This window comes from Vombatus ursinus, unplaced genomic scaffold (genome assembly GCF_900497805.2).
Source record: "Vombatus ursinus unplaced genomic scaffold, bare-nosed wombat genome assembly UNPS02003547.1, whole genome shotgun sequence".
NCBI classification, from domain to species: Eukaryota; Metazoa; Chordata; class Mammalia; order Diprotodontia; family Vombatidae; genus Vombatus; species Vombatus ursinus.
In genome coordinates, this window is record NW_020943325.1 from 197,217 (window position 1) to 212,525 (window position 15,309).

The following is a 15,309-nucleotide window of genomic DNA, read 5'->3' on the forward strand; positions in this document are numbered from 1 at the left end:
GAAAAGATACTTGTGGCAGGAGACACTCTCTCTGGGAACATTCCAGTGTAAGAAAGAAGCTGGAGAGCCTCTCTGGGCAAAGAAACCTATCTTTAGGAGAAACTTAGGTGGGGTCTATAGTCTGCCCAGTGCGGTCTGAGACCCCACCTTTGTTTCTCTTAATAAAGTTTGGTTTCTTTGCCCAGAGAGGCTGTCCAGTCTCTTTCTCACCCTGGGTACTACAGGCTTGCTCTCTGGGGAAACGCATCTACCATCAAAATACTCAGAGGAAAAGACCAGCGCTGAAGACAAAATAAGACTTTGAAATACAAGCCTCTAAAGAAGCATTGAAAGGTAAATATGAAAGAGAAATCAGAAGCAACTCAATGAGGTAAAATTGTGTACTTTCCTATAAGGGAAGAGGATACACATATCTTCTCAAAATGTTATCATTATTAGAGCAGGTAGAGGGATTCTACATAGAAAGAAGGTTTTGGAGTGAGCCCCTTAGGTTGGGATGATGGAAAATAAATGGATAGGCAACAAATATGAATGCCCTGGGAGAAGGCAGAAAGGAGAGAAAGAAAGAATGGGGGCAATAATCTCACATAAAATAGGTGTGCAAAAACACCTGGAGTAGAAGATTGTAGGGGGGAGGGGAGTGACCAATGCTTGAACCTCAGTCACATCTAAATTGGTTTAATAGGGGAAAATATTTATATCTATATATTTATGTCTGTCCCTGTATATACTTACTCAGTTGGTCATAAATATCTATGTTACCCTAGAGATAAGTAAGAGAATGGGAAAAGAGACTGAAAAAGTCGTGATAAAAGACTATAGTTGTCATATGCAAAACAGAAATTAGAGGAGAGACAGGATAAAAAGAGGGAGAGAAGGAGAAACAGAAGAAGATAGGATGGAGGGAAATGCATAGTTAGTAATCCTAACTGTGTGAATGGGAATCAGGTAACAAAATGGATTAGAAACCAGCATCCAGAAATATGTATGTTTGTTTGTTTGTTTGTTTGTTTGTTTGTTTGTTTTGCAAGAAACACATTTGAAACAAAGAGAGAACTACAGAGTGAAAAAGGGGTTTGGAGCAGAAACTGTTATACTTCAGCTGAAGTAAAAAATGGAGGGGTAGCAATCATGATCTCAGACAAAGCAAAAAGCAGAAATAGCCCTGTTAAAAGGGGCAAGCAGGGAAACTACCTCTTGTTCAAAGGAATGACAGACAATGAAGTAATATCAAAAGTAAACATGTATTTGGGAAATGGCATAGGATTCAAATTCTTAACGGAAAAATTAAACGAATTACAGGAAGAAAAAGACAGGAAAACTGTAGTAGTATCACCTCAGCTTTTTCCTCTGAGAGCTAGATAAACCCAATCATAAAATTAATAAGAAAGAAGTTAAGAAAAGTAAGAGAATTTTAGAAAACTTAGCTATTAAAGACCTCTCAAAAAAACTGAATGGGAATAGAAAGGAGTACAAACAGATGGTGCTTTATGTAAATTCACATTATGCAAATTGGACTTTATGGAAGGAATTCTATAAGAAATCTGCATTCCAAGAAAACACCTCTGTCAACTTTATCATATTGTACTGAGACCTCTTTCTGCTCCTGTCCCTCAAGTTGGCGCTCTGTGTTCTCCTACCACCACCATTGCCCCCCTAATGGAAAAGTTAAAAAAATATCCTCCAAGTGAAAGCAAAAGAACAGACCTGCAGAGAGACGGCCACCACCACTGCTGGATCAGGGCTTGGCTTGAGACCTCCTGTGCTGAGAGAGCAGACCTTCATTTCAGTCTGCCCACCCGCCCAAGAGCTTGGTCCCTGTGTTTTGGTATTTTGTCTATCCACGTTAGGTTACTGTGTGTCTGTCCCTGGTCCCCAGCACATGTGGCCTGTCCTCTCCTGATTGTTTCCATGTACGGCCCTCATGTATCTGACTGCCAGGGTATTCTTCCTTTCAGTTCCAGCCAAGCCCTCGTGTGGCAGGCCCCACTAGCCATGTGTTCCTCCTTTTCTCTTGCTTCTCTGTGGCCAACCCCCACGTGTCCTTGAACCATGTCCTGGCCCCTCCTCCAGGGGGGTGCGGTACCCTTCCTGCCTCCCTCCTGCCCTTTTCCATATCCATGGAGTAAATTCATGTTATGTAAAGGGTCTGTGGAATGGTCCGCTTATGTTGTTGTTATTATTATTTAGTGTTTATTTAGTATTTTATTTTTTCCCAATTACATGTAAAAACACTTTTTAACACTCATTTTAAAAATTTTGAGTTCCAAGTCCTCTCCCTTCCTCCCTCTCACCCCCCCGCATTGAGCAGGCAAGCTATTTGATATAGCTTATAAATGTTTAGTCATACCAAACATATTTCTTTATTAGTCATGTTGTAAAAGAAAACATAGACCAAAAACAAAAAAACCCTCAAGAAAAATAAAGTTAAATAGTTTGCTTTCATCTTTATTCAGACACCATCATTTCTTTCTCTGGGTATCATCACAAGTCTTCAGAGTTGTCTTGAATCTTTATATTGCTGAAAATAGCTAAGTCGTTCACAGCTGATCAACTTATAATATTGCTGTTACTGTGTACAGGTTCTCCTGGTTCTACTCACTTGGCTTTCCATTGGTTCATGTAAATCTTCCTAGGATTTTCTGAGACCATCCTGATCATCATTTCTTATAGAGTTTTAGCATTCCATCACAATTATGTACCACAACTTATTCAACCATTCCCCAGTTGATGCACATCCTTTTAATTTCCAATTCTTTGCCACAAGAAAAAAGCTGCTATAGTTTTGTATGTATAAGTTGTTTCTTTTTGTTTTGTTTTGTTTCTTTCCGGATATAGAACTAATGGTGGTATTGCTAGGTCATAGGGTATGCATAGTTCCAAATTGCTATACAGAATGGTTGAAGCTGTTCACAACTCCACCAATAGTGCAATAGTGTCTCATTTTTCCCACATCCCGTCCAGCATTTCTCATTACCTTTTCTATCCTATTAGCTAATACCTGTGAGGTAGTAGTACCTTAGAATTGTTTTAATTTGCATTTCTCTAATCCATAGTGATTTAGAGCATTTTTTTCATATGGCTATAGATAGCTTTGATTACTTCGTCTGAAAACTGACCGATTGGTCATATCTTTTGATCATTTATCTGGCGGGGAATGGCTCTTATTTCTATAAATTTGATTCATTTCCCTATATATTTGAAAAATGAGGCTTTATCAGAGGAATTTGACTTCAAGAATTTCTTTTATCAGTTAGGATTGCTAACTGTATTTCTCTCAATCCTGTTTCTCCCCCGCCCCTTGTTTATTCTATTCTCTCTCTCCTTTCACCATGTTCCTCCTTAAAAAGTGTTTTGCTTCTGACAACCACCTTACCCAATCTGTCCTCCCTTCTCCCCCCCCCCCCCCCCCCGCTTCTCTTCTGCCTTTCCCATCCTACATTTCTGTAGGGGAAGATAGATTTCTGGACCCATTGTGTGTTTGTGTATGCATATGTGTTCTTCACTCTTTGAGCAATTCTGATGACAGTAAGATAAAAGTGTTCCCCGCTACCTCCTCTCTCTTCCCCTCCACTGGAAAATCTCTTTCTTGTCTATTTATGTCAGATAATTTACCCCATTCTACCTTTTCCTTTCCCTTTCTCAGTGCATAATGCCTGGCAGAGAGCAGACACTATAAATGTTAACTATTATTATTAATTCTTTAATTAGATGTGACCAGTATACAATGCCAATGGTGATGAGATGCCTGATTTTCAGTATAAGGTAATTTGGAAATGCATTCAAGAGGACTGAAGTCACCTGATTGGTAGTGGGTTTGTTTCAAGTTTCAAATACATACTAATGTTTCAAATCAGTAAACTTTTGTGTCAGGTATGTCAAGCAACTTTTCATAATTTGGATGTTATGAAAGTAACAATTGAAAGACAGTAGAAGTGGAAAAATTGTTTAAAACCACTTATGTTATTTTATTAGCCCAGCTAACCCTGTCTTATAATGATTTGTAACTGCCATTTGGAGAACTGAATATTTCCATCTTTGCCTCTAGTTAAGAGGAAGTTATAGCTAAAACAATTTGGCTATCACTTATAAAGGTTATAGATTATTAACTAAGTTATTTGGGGTTATTGTTTTAATGTTAAAACCCAAAACTGGTCATTGATTACTGTGTGTGGAAAGGAGAGGATGAGGTAAAAGCCTTATCTGGATTGGTTCTGCCCATTCAGAGCAGTCCTCCTTGGGGTATGAGGGTGTACAACAGCGTTAGTCTGTTCCACCTTGAGGGTGGTGGTTGGTGTTGGTGTCAAAGAGCACAACCCACAGCAGCTCTAAGGGTAGATGGGGTGGAAAACCCTGACTCTCCTCTCTTAATAAGATGGCCAAGGTTGCCTCTGATGTAGGGCTATAGAAGGTGATCAGAAGCCCCATTTGCCAGTTACCATATACTGGGGTCCAAAAGAATAAACAAACCGTGTCAACTCTGGTAGATACTGGTGCAGAATACACGATGCTCTATGGGAACCCTGAAAGACGTCCTGGTAAGTGGGTAGGCATAGAAGGATGCAGGGGATATTCAGTCAGTGCAAAACAAACTAAATTAAGACAGAAAATAGTGGACTTGCCAGAGTATGTGGCAGTTTGGAGGAAGAATATATAATGGGATGAGCAGGCAGGGCCATCAGGATCAGCTCCTTCTCTGGGGTCCCTGTCAATTCCCCTTATTTTGTAAACTTGACAGGTTCCTGGAAATCATCTGTGTGAGCAAGGTAATCAGACCTGGGAAAAGAGCTTGTTTGGGTTATGGAGTTCCTAAACAATAAACTTGGCTTGCTGAGGATTTGCAAGTTTATATATAATATAGCAATGATTTCTAATGATTGGTTTTTACACCAGGACAAATTTAAATTTGAGACAAAAAGAAAACAAGTGAAAGATGTTAAGTGAAATCTCTTATGTTTGTGAGTCCTGGCAAATTTTTGTTTCTTATTGCAACTCCATGGTAGTAAAAATAAGTGTATCTAGCCCTAAGCCGTGATTAGTGAAACTTGCCATTTGAGGTCAAAGCTCTTTGAACTATAACTGATTTTATTTTCAGGTTTGAATTTTGGTATAGTTGTCTGATGAATCGTTGAGTCAGTCATCTACCATTTGAGAGAAATGCCACAAGCTACTCAGAGGGAATGTAATCTTGAACAGGTAGAGATCTGCATCTGGGAAAAAGTCAAGAGGACAACCTTGGCATCAACCTAAGGTGGGATCCTCCTGGCTCAGTTTCCTCATTGTGTTCATTTGAACAGGAATGCTTCCCAGCTGGCTATTCCTACATCTGGTTGTGAGGTAGAATTATTACTGCATGGTTGGTTGTTCAACTGTGACTCTTGCCTGAAATCAAACAAAGCTAAGGATGCTTCATCCTGTCATATATGTGTCCTTAGGCTTAAGCCTGAAGGACTAGTTTGTTGCTCTTACAATCATGTCCATACTTTTTCCTTTTATAGCAAATTCCTATAGTCAGAGCCAGTGGTCAGTAAAAGATATGAGTACACTACAAGTATGTGAGATCTTAGTGTTTTCAGTCTGAATGTATAGTAATTCCATATCCCCAACAACAAGGTAAATTAGTACTTGTCCTTGTCATCTGCATAGTCACGTGGTAGATGAAGTCCCTGAAATAGCTTGTCATGTCTAAATAATATGGGAATAGTAAGGCACAGACCAAAAAAAAGTCTGTGAAAGACAGATTTGAATTTATTAACTTGTTGGGTGAAAATCAGACACATCTTCAATTTGGTTTGGGTAAGAGAATTTAAGTGCAATCAATTTTCTTAAAGGGATGTAACTCCCTTTTTGGTGTTACATTAATGCAAAAGTCAATTTCATTCAAGTTATTACTAATGTGCTACAAGCACATATTATTGTAAACAATTTATTGATATGCTCTATTTTGGAAGTAATTATTTAAGTATCCTCTCAAGTCTTTAATTTTAATTAGAGTAAAGTCAGCTTCTTATGAGTAAATTTGTTTGTGTCACTATTGAACTCAGGGGCAGAAAGCCTGTTAGAATTTTGTTATTTATATTTTCACATGTAAGATTGAATCCTCAATAACATCTGATCCTCCTAAATGAATTAGGAGGAGAGTGGAAACTTTTGAGAAAGTAACAAGATCAGACAATCCTATATGTCAAACATAAATGGTTCTAATGGGGCATGTAAAAACCTAAATTTTCTGAACCTTCAAGCATACTCTGGGTTCCTATTTTGATGCTCCCTTGTTAAGAGCAGAACTTAAGGTTTCAACTGGTTTTTACAACATTAACTAGTTATTGGAGAAGTAAAATTTGAGAGGCTATACTAACTTGTATTGAGATCTGTTCTGTAAAAGATTTTAGCAGGAATGTCTAAGGAGACTCTACAAGTCACTTGGAACCAGAAAACCAGTTCCACTGAAGAGTTGCCCCTGAGGACAAGATATTTTCCAGATTGCCCCATGAAAAGATGTTCCAGAGACCATACAACTACATGGGACGTCTTGATTCCAAGATGAAATTTGTTAATTAAATGGACATTGGGGGTGGATTAGTGATCATCATTGTACATGCCTCCCCTTGAGAAAAAGGGGGAAACTGAGAAAATCCAATTGTTCTGATCTCATTTTGTAATTGATTCAATTCTCTGTCACTCCCGATATGTTGTAAAACTTCCCAAGCCATGTTTGTCTCTGAGCCTAGTTCAGAAACTCAGCTGTCCCATTAATCCCCAAATGCCATTAGTTCTTCCTTCACCTCCCCAGGGGTGGGATGGAATATAATTATAACAACTGTGGTAATTTTCTCATTGGTCATGTTGTTTTCCTATCTATGCTTATATTGCTTGTGTAGTTTATGCTTAGAAATGGGACCATCCCAACTGTACCCAAAAGGCCCTAAACACTATAGAGCCACCCCAGGGACCTTGTGGAATACATTCAAAAAGAGGGCAGGGGAGGCTTTTCAGGGGTAGATTGTGGGGTCCCAATTGGGGAAAGCCATAAAAACTTGAACTCTGCGGAAGGTGAACTTAGAGTCATAACTTAAAATACTATGACTGATGAAAACCATAATGAGAATATCATGACCCAAATGTGACTGGTACATGATCAAAACAGAAACTTATATTTGGGCATAACATTGGCTTAATGCCCAAGTCCATTACTAGGCAGAAAACCAAAAATATCCGCCAATCAGAAGTGATGTTCTCTCTAGATCATCCTTCCTTTGTTTTCTATAATTACCATGGGGATTTGGGGGTTCTTCCGTGGAGATCTGCTGAACTGTCTGGCTGCCATCCCAAACTTAAGACTGGCCCTGTTTTGTTAGTACTGCTAATGATGATTAAACTACTACCTATAATCAATCTGGAGCTTCTTGGTCTATTCCTTTGGTATCAAAAAGAACACCCCACAGTTATGGAGGAGGTACAGCCAGTGGAATTCCAGACCTTACAGTTAAAAATGTGAAATCCATGTAAAACATTTCCATATTTCCCAGTTTTGACTGAGGCAATGCCCATTCTATGATTAAGGCTAGGTAAGAAGTGAAGTAGAGAATGGTCTCTATTACCCAGTCAAAACCAGAAACAAACAGAAACAATTGCTATTTACGTTCACTCTGAGCCAATCAGGATCCAAGCAATGATCAAATGGGGCTTGGCCTTGGACCTGTTGTTGGCCAATCAATGTAAAGTCTCCCTCTCATTGCATCCAGGGTCATCTCCCATCACCCTGATATATACCTTGCACTAGAGCCTGATAGCTCTAGAGGAGAAGGTGAGGCTGGTGATTTTGCACAGCCATCCCTCACCTAAATCCAATTCACTTGCATGTCATGGCATGACCTCCCTGATGTCATGGTCTTCTTAGAGAAATAAGGACAAGTAACGACAACAAACAATTTCCATATAACTCATTTTGTGGAAGGATATTCAAACCGCAACCCACCCAAAAGAAAATGAAACATGATATGCTTTAGTCTGTGTTCAGATGCCATCAGTTCATTCTCTGGAGGCAATTAGCATTTTCCAGCATGAGTCCTTTGGAATAGTCTTGGAACATTGTATTGCTGAGAATAGCTAAATCATTCACAGCTGTTCATCATAGGGTATTGCTGTTTCTGTGTACAAAGTCCTCCTGGTTCTGCTCAATATCTTTTGCATTATGAGTTCATTTCAGTCTTTCCAGACTTTTCTGATATCATGCTGCCCATCATTTCTTAAAACAATAATATTCCATTACAATCATATACCACAACTTGTTTAACCATTCTCCAATTGATGGGTATAAATTCCCACTTCTTAACCACCACAAAAAGAGCTGCTATAAATATTTTTGTACATATTGGTGCTTTTCCTTTTTGATTGATTGCTTTGGGGTGCAGACCTAATAGTGGTATTGCTGGATCAACGGGTATAGCTTTATAGCCCTTTGTTCATACTTTCAATTTGCTCTCCAGAATAATTGGATGAGTTCACAACTCCATCAGTAGTGCATTGATGTCCCAGTTTTCCCAAATCCCCTTCAACACTTATCATTTTCATTTTCTGTACTATTAGCCAACCTGATAGGTATGAGATGGTACCTCAGAGTTTTAATATGCATTTCTCTAATCAATAGAGATTTAAAACATTTTCCCTATAACTTTATATAGCTTTGATTTCATCTTCTGAAAACTACTCGTTTATGTCTTTGGTCATTTATCAGTGGGGGAATGATTTGTATTCTTATCAATTTGATTCAGTTCTCTATATAGTTGACAAATAAGACCTTTCAGATATACTTTCCCCCCAGTTTTCTGCTTTCCTTCTCATTTTGGTTGCACTAGTTTTTGTACAAAACCTTTTAAATTTAATATAATCAAAATTTATCCATTTTACATTTAAGAATGATCTCTCTCCTGTTTGGTCCTAAATTCTTCCCTTCTCCATTGATCTGACAGGTAAATTATTCCATGCTTCTTAATTTCCTTTTGGTATCATCCTTTATGCATAACTCATGCACCCATTTTGACCTTATCTTGATATAAAGTGTGAGAAACTACTGTATGTAGTTTCTGCCATTCTGTTTTCCTAGAAGTTTTTTTCCAATAGTGAAATTTTGTCCCAAAAGCTTGGATCTTTGGGTTCATCAAACACTAAATTACTTTGGTCATATACTACAATATATTATGTAACTGATTTATTCCATGGAGCCACCATTCTATTTCCTAGCCAGTACCAGGTTGTTTTGATGACTACTTCTTTATAATACAATCTGAGATCTAGTAGAACTGGATCACATTCCTTCAATTTTTTTCATTGATTCTTTGAATATTCCTGACCATTTTTTCTTCCAGATGAATGTTGGTGTTTTTTTAGGTCTACAAAATAATTTTTTTTGGTAATTTTGTTGGTTTAGCACTGAATAAGTAGAATTATTTGGGTTGAATTTTCATTTTTATTTTATTGGCTCAGCGTATTCATGAAACATGTAACTCTGAAGAACTTTTCACTATTCGCGCAATTAGAAGGAGTATACATAAATAAAGGGTCTGAGGTGTGGGTTGACTATGATGAGGTGAGAAATAAGATTGCACTGGGAGAAAAGGGAAGGGAGAGTTAGACTGGGGTAAATTGTCTCACATAAAAGTGAAAAAGTTAGTACAGTGGAGTAGAAATCGCGGGGTAAGCAGCCTTGAATCTTTCTCTCATCAAAATTGGCTCAAAGAGGGAATAACATACACACTCAGATACAGAAATCTATCTTACCCTATAGGGAAGCAAAAAGGGGAGTACTGATGAGAGGGCCAACTGGGGGAGGTAATGGTCAGAAGTAAAATATTTATGAGGAGGGATAGAATGAATGCTGAGAGAGAGAGAGAGAGAGAGAGAGAGAGAGAGAGAGAGAGAGAGAGAGAGAAGGATAAATGGGGAAAATAGGATGAAAGGAAATACATAGTTGTTATAACTGTAAATGTGAATGGGATGAACTTAACGATAAAACTGAAGTAGATAGCAGAATGGATTAAAAGAAAGAATCTTACAATACACTGTTTATAAGAACCACATTTGAAGCACAGAGACACAAAAGAGGGGGCTTGAGTAGACTCTATTATGCTTCAGCTGAAGTAAAAAAAAAACCTGGGTTAGTAATCATAATCTCAAACAAAGCAACAGCAAAAATAGATCTAATTAAAAGAGATAAGGAAGGAAACTCTAGTTAAAAGGTATCATAGACAATGAAATGATATTGATACTAAACACATATGAAGGAAATGGTATAACATCTCAATTTTTAAAAAAGAAGTTCAATAAGTTACAGGAAGAAATAAACAATAAAGCTATACTAGTGAGGGACCTCAACTTTCCCTTTTCAGAACTAGATAAATCTAACAAAAAAAAACAAACAAGAAAGAAGTGAACAGAATTTTAGAAAAGTTAGATATGAAAGAACTCTGGAGAAAATTGAATGAGAATAGAAAGGAATATACCTTTTTCTCAGTGGTACATTGCACTCTATCCGCTGAGCCAAGTAGCTTCCCCCAATATGGCTTTCCCTAGCCCAAATATATGACTGAATTATTCACATTGTAAAAATAACCCCTGACCTTTAGGGTACTTTACCCATAGCAACAGGAAAACTAAGTGGCTCAGTGAATAGAACACTGGGCTTGGAATCAGGAAGACTCATCTTCATGGGTTCAAGCACTCTGCCCAAGCCCTCACTGATACATCTAGAAGCCAGAGCACAGATGGAGCAGCTGGCCTCTGGGAAAATAGTAAACCAATGGGAGTAGGGGAAGGGAGAGTAGCTCCATAGTCTGTGCTAGATATGCATGACCTCACTTGATTCTCACAACCCCCTCCCAAGCAGTTACTATTATCCCTATTTAACAGAAGAGAAACCTGAGACTCAGAGAGCTTAGGTATCAGACATGGGCTTTGAACCCATGTTTCTCCAGCCTCCAATTCTGTCTTTCTGTCTGTGCAACCACAATGTCACTTTCCTTTTCCTTTTTTGTAAATCAAATGAAAAAAGGTTTTACACCAGTCATTTGCTGATATCTGTTCTTCTGCACCCCACCGCCCAAGAACTGGCAAGTCTAACAAAGAAAAATAGCTAAGTAAAATGAACCAACAGGGTGGCCATATTTGAAATCGTATCCAATATCTTGCACCAGCAGGCCTAAGTTCTGTAGAAAGACTTGGGAAGACTATACTGTCTCATGATCAAATGTTAGGTATTGGTACAATTTATAGACTTATAGTGGGTACTACTTTTAACTATGTAAGCCCATCAAATGTCATAAATAGATTTTTCAGTTGATGGGGCCAAAGAGATTCATTACTTAGAAGGCAACTTTCTGGCTGTCCTTGGATAGGCTGGCAAGAAAACCTTAGATCTATGGCTGGAAAAAACCTCAGAGGCTAGTTAGCCCATACCCTTCATTCTACAGATAAGGAAAATGAGTCTAGAAAGTGCAGGGCCATAAAGGTACAAACCTTCAGAGCCAGGATATCACCCTGCCTCCAGATTGAACACTGTTCTTTCCCCTCTGTAATTCTGCCTCCCAGGGAGGTTATTGAGCCCACCCTGGGGAATCCAGGGAGAATAAGAATGTGGCTTCTTTCTAGATCTCTACAAAGAAAGGGTAACACAGGAGTGGGGAACCTGTGACCTCAAGGCCACATGTGGCCCTCTAGGTCATTGGGTGCAGCCTTTTGACTGAGTCCAAGTTTTACAGAACAAATTCTTTTATTAAGGGGATTTGTTCTGGAAAATTTGGATTCAAAGGGTGATCCTAGTCACTAGGAGGAATTCTCTCAAACTAGAGGAACAGGATCTCTTGGGAGGGATACCTGTCACTGCTGAGGGTTGCTGCTGGTGGTGGTCCTAAGCAGTTTTGCCTTCCTAGGTTACAGATTGGCTTCAGACCCACTTAGAATACACAGCCAGTCAGCAGCATTGTGTGGCAACTTAGGATAAGGAAATGAAACTTGTCACAGGGGAGGGAGAAAGAAAGACAGAAAGAATCATTCAAGGGAGAAAAGGGATGGATTTGGAATACAGCTGGCAAGACTTACTATAGGACAAGTCCCCCTCTTCAATGGCAAGAGACAACAGGAAGTGAATCAATACTTTTATACTTGGGAAGGAAGTCTATTTAGACAAAACTGCAGGGTCACTTCTCCAAGGACAACCAATAGCTGTTACAGCAATGGATGAAACCATTGGCTTTACTGTGTCCTTGCATAGGATGATTTCTTTTATTTCTCCTTCTATAGGGGTTTGGGAATCTTCCAACATTAGGCAATCAGGTGTTTGGGGGATGGGCCCATTAAGATACTAAAAAGAATTGTATTTCCTACTTTCCTAGTAGAGGACTTTTAGCTACTCTGAGAGTAATCATGTTGAAAACATGGCAAATAAAGAGTAGGCCTCGTTTTTGACTGATGGAAAATGCATAAAGGACTAAGGATGACGCACAGTAGCAGGCAAACAGCAGTCTCTTAATAAATGCTTGTTTGATGGACTGAGCACATAAAGAGTTAAAACAACTCTTCTTTCATCTTCAGTAGTTTCTACCTCTCCAAGGACTAACCTAGCCTGAAGATCTCTCAGCTACCAAGGAGAAATCCTTTGGAAGTCAAGAGTATAGTCCTCTCCCCAGTGGGCTCTGCCTTTTCAGGAACATGTACTGCCTAACTGATGGTAGCTGCTCCTTACCCCCAGCAACCTCCAATAATCCCTGTACTACCTGCTTCACAGGGCTGTAGTGAGAACAGTGCTTTGTTATGCTGAAACCCTAGGGAGAGGAGAGCTATTACTCACCTTATTCTCCTTAAGCCTCTATATTAGCATGATCATTCTTGGAGATGGATGAATGATAGGTCTCTGGGCCCAGAAAGGTATTGAGATATTCTTCCACACTCCCTACTCAGAAGATCCAATAAGTACTCTTTCTCACCCTATTCCTACCCCACCTCACTCCTCCACTTTACTTCTACCTGCTATCTTGCCCTGCTATACCTCAACATATCTCCCCTACAAGAATCCCTCCCTTATCCTCTCCCTTCACCTTATCACCTTACCCTCTTATTTTTTCTGAATTTAGAAGACTCTCATCTCACCAGTGTACCCTCTTCTCTTTAGATGTTCTAAGACTAGAAGGATAAAGGGTAAGCTTCCTTTTTAAATTTCAAAAGAAAAGTCATTTCCAAAAACTATCCAATTTCAACTCATGAATATTCAACAGCTACGTATTGGCCTGAATTGAATTCTTTGGTTTAATTCTGTTCTACATCCTTCTCTCTCTCTCTCTCTCTCTCTCTCTCTCTCTGTCTCTCTGTCTCTCTCTCTCTCTCTCTCTCTCTGTCTCTCTCTCTCCCCCCCCTCCCTCTCTCATGTGAGAAGTCCTTGTCCCAGTTTGACTTTTTGCCAAAATGAGTTTTCAAGGATTTACACAACAGCTTAGGTTAAATGAAATATCAACAGATATAAAAACCATCACTTCAGCACCAAAGACACTGGAAAGCACTGCCAGATATCCTCTTAGGTAACAACCAAATCTAGTAATACATATGCATCAGAGGGTCCCCACAGGACCATGATAGCACAACCCCAGGCAGCTAGGTGGCACAATGGTTAGAGTGCTGGGCCTGGAGTCAGGAAGACTCATTTTCCTGAATTCAAATCTGGCCTCAGACACTAATTAGCTGTGTGACCCACAGAAAGGCACTTAACTCTCATCTGTCAAATGAGCTGGAGAAAGACTGCAGTATCTTTACTGGGAAAACTCAGAATGAGGTCACAAAGAAAAAGAAACAACTGAAAAATGACCCAACCAGGCACAACCATCCTGTGGTTCTTCAAAAAAGTTTTGTATACCATGTTCAGTCACACCCAGATCCACACTGGTCATCTGTCATCACTACAGACAACAATGTATCATCTATCATCATCAAAAAAAAAAGACAGATGCTGTACAAAACCTGAGCCCAGGGAGTTCACTTCCAAGAAAACCTCATTCTTCTTACAGCTGCTTTGCTATGCTAACAGAATAATGAAAAGCATGGCCTAAAATGCCATTTCATTTCTTTCTCCTGATCTGAAAACCATTGACAGGGAATTGATGAAGTGTTGGTGTCAAATTAACAAAAATATTTTTAAATTTCTATTGCAAGTCCTGTGTGATAGGAGTAACGTCTACCAGTATTACTCCACAACATGGGTTTGATCCATACCTCTTCCTTCTCTACTAAAACAGCTATTAGTTTTCCCCAAAAGGTGACAGAGCTACTTCTGGAACTTTTCATACTTCTCTAATTAACTCACTATCCCACTCACCACAATGGCTTTTGAGAAAATTTTCATCCCTCCTCAAACTTCCCATGGCTCCTTCCCACACCCACCCACCCTCCCACCTGAGAACCTTGCCTCATATCTTACTGAAAATATTAAGGTCATTCCCTGAGAGCTCCTTCTTCTCCCCTCCTCTTCCTTTCACATCACTCAGATGCTTTCTGGAACTGTCTCCTCCTTCATCCCTGTCTCACACATAAAGATGTGCTTACTCCTTATTGAACCAAATCCCTTTCTACCTGCAGAAGTGCTCCCCATCCAGCCCATTTCATCCAGCAGACTGCTCCCTCTATCTTCCCGATTCTCTCACTTATCTTTAATATCTCTCTGCATCCTGACTGCTTCCCCCATGTTTACAAACATGACAATGTCTCCCTCATCCTTAAAAAATCTCTCCCTGGATCCATCCAAAAATATCACTTCCCTTTGTGGCTAAACCCCTTGAAAAGGCTATTTATAATAGTCACCGCTATTTGCTTTCCTCTCCTTAACTCTACAGTCTACCTTCAGTCTTCATCATTCAACTGAAACTTCTCTCACTAATGTTGCTAACCATCTCTCAGATGCCAAATCCACTGTCCTTTTCTCAATCCTCACCTTTCCAGATGACTTTTCAGCACTTAACACTGTTATTCAACCTTCTCTTGATACTTTTGTCTATCTAAATTTTTGTGACATCGTTTTCTCCAGGATCTTCTTTTAATCAGTCAACAAACATTTATTAAGTGCCTATTATGTGCCAGACACTGTACTAAGCACTGGAAATACAAAGAAGGGCAAAAGACAGCACCTGTCCCCGAACACCTCACCATGGCCTCTCCTGTTCAATATCCTTAGCTGGATCTTCAGCCAGGCCATGCCTGGTAACCATGAGTGTCCCACTGGGCTCTCCTGGCTACCTTCCCTTCTATCTTGATTGGTTAGTTGGTTGTTGT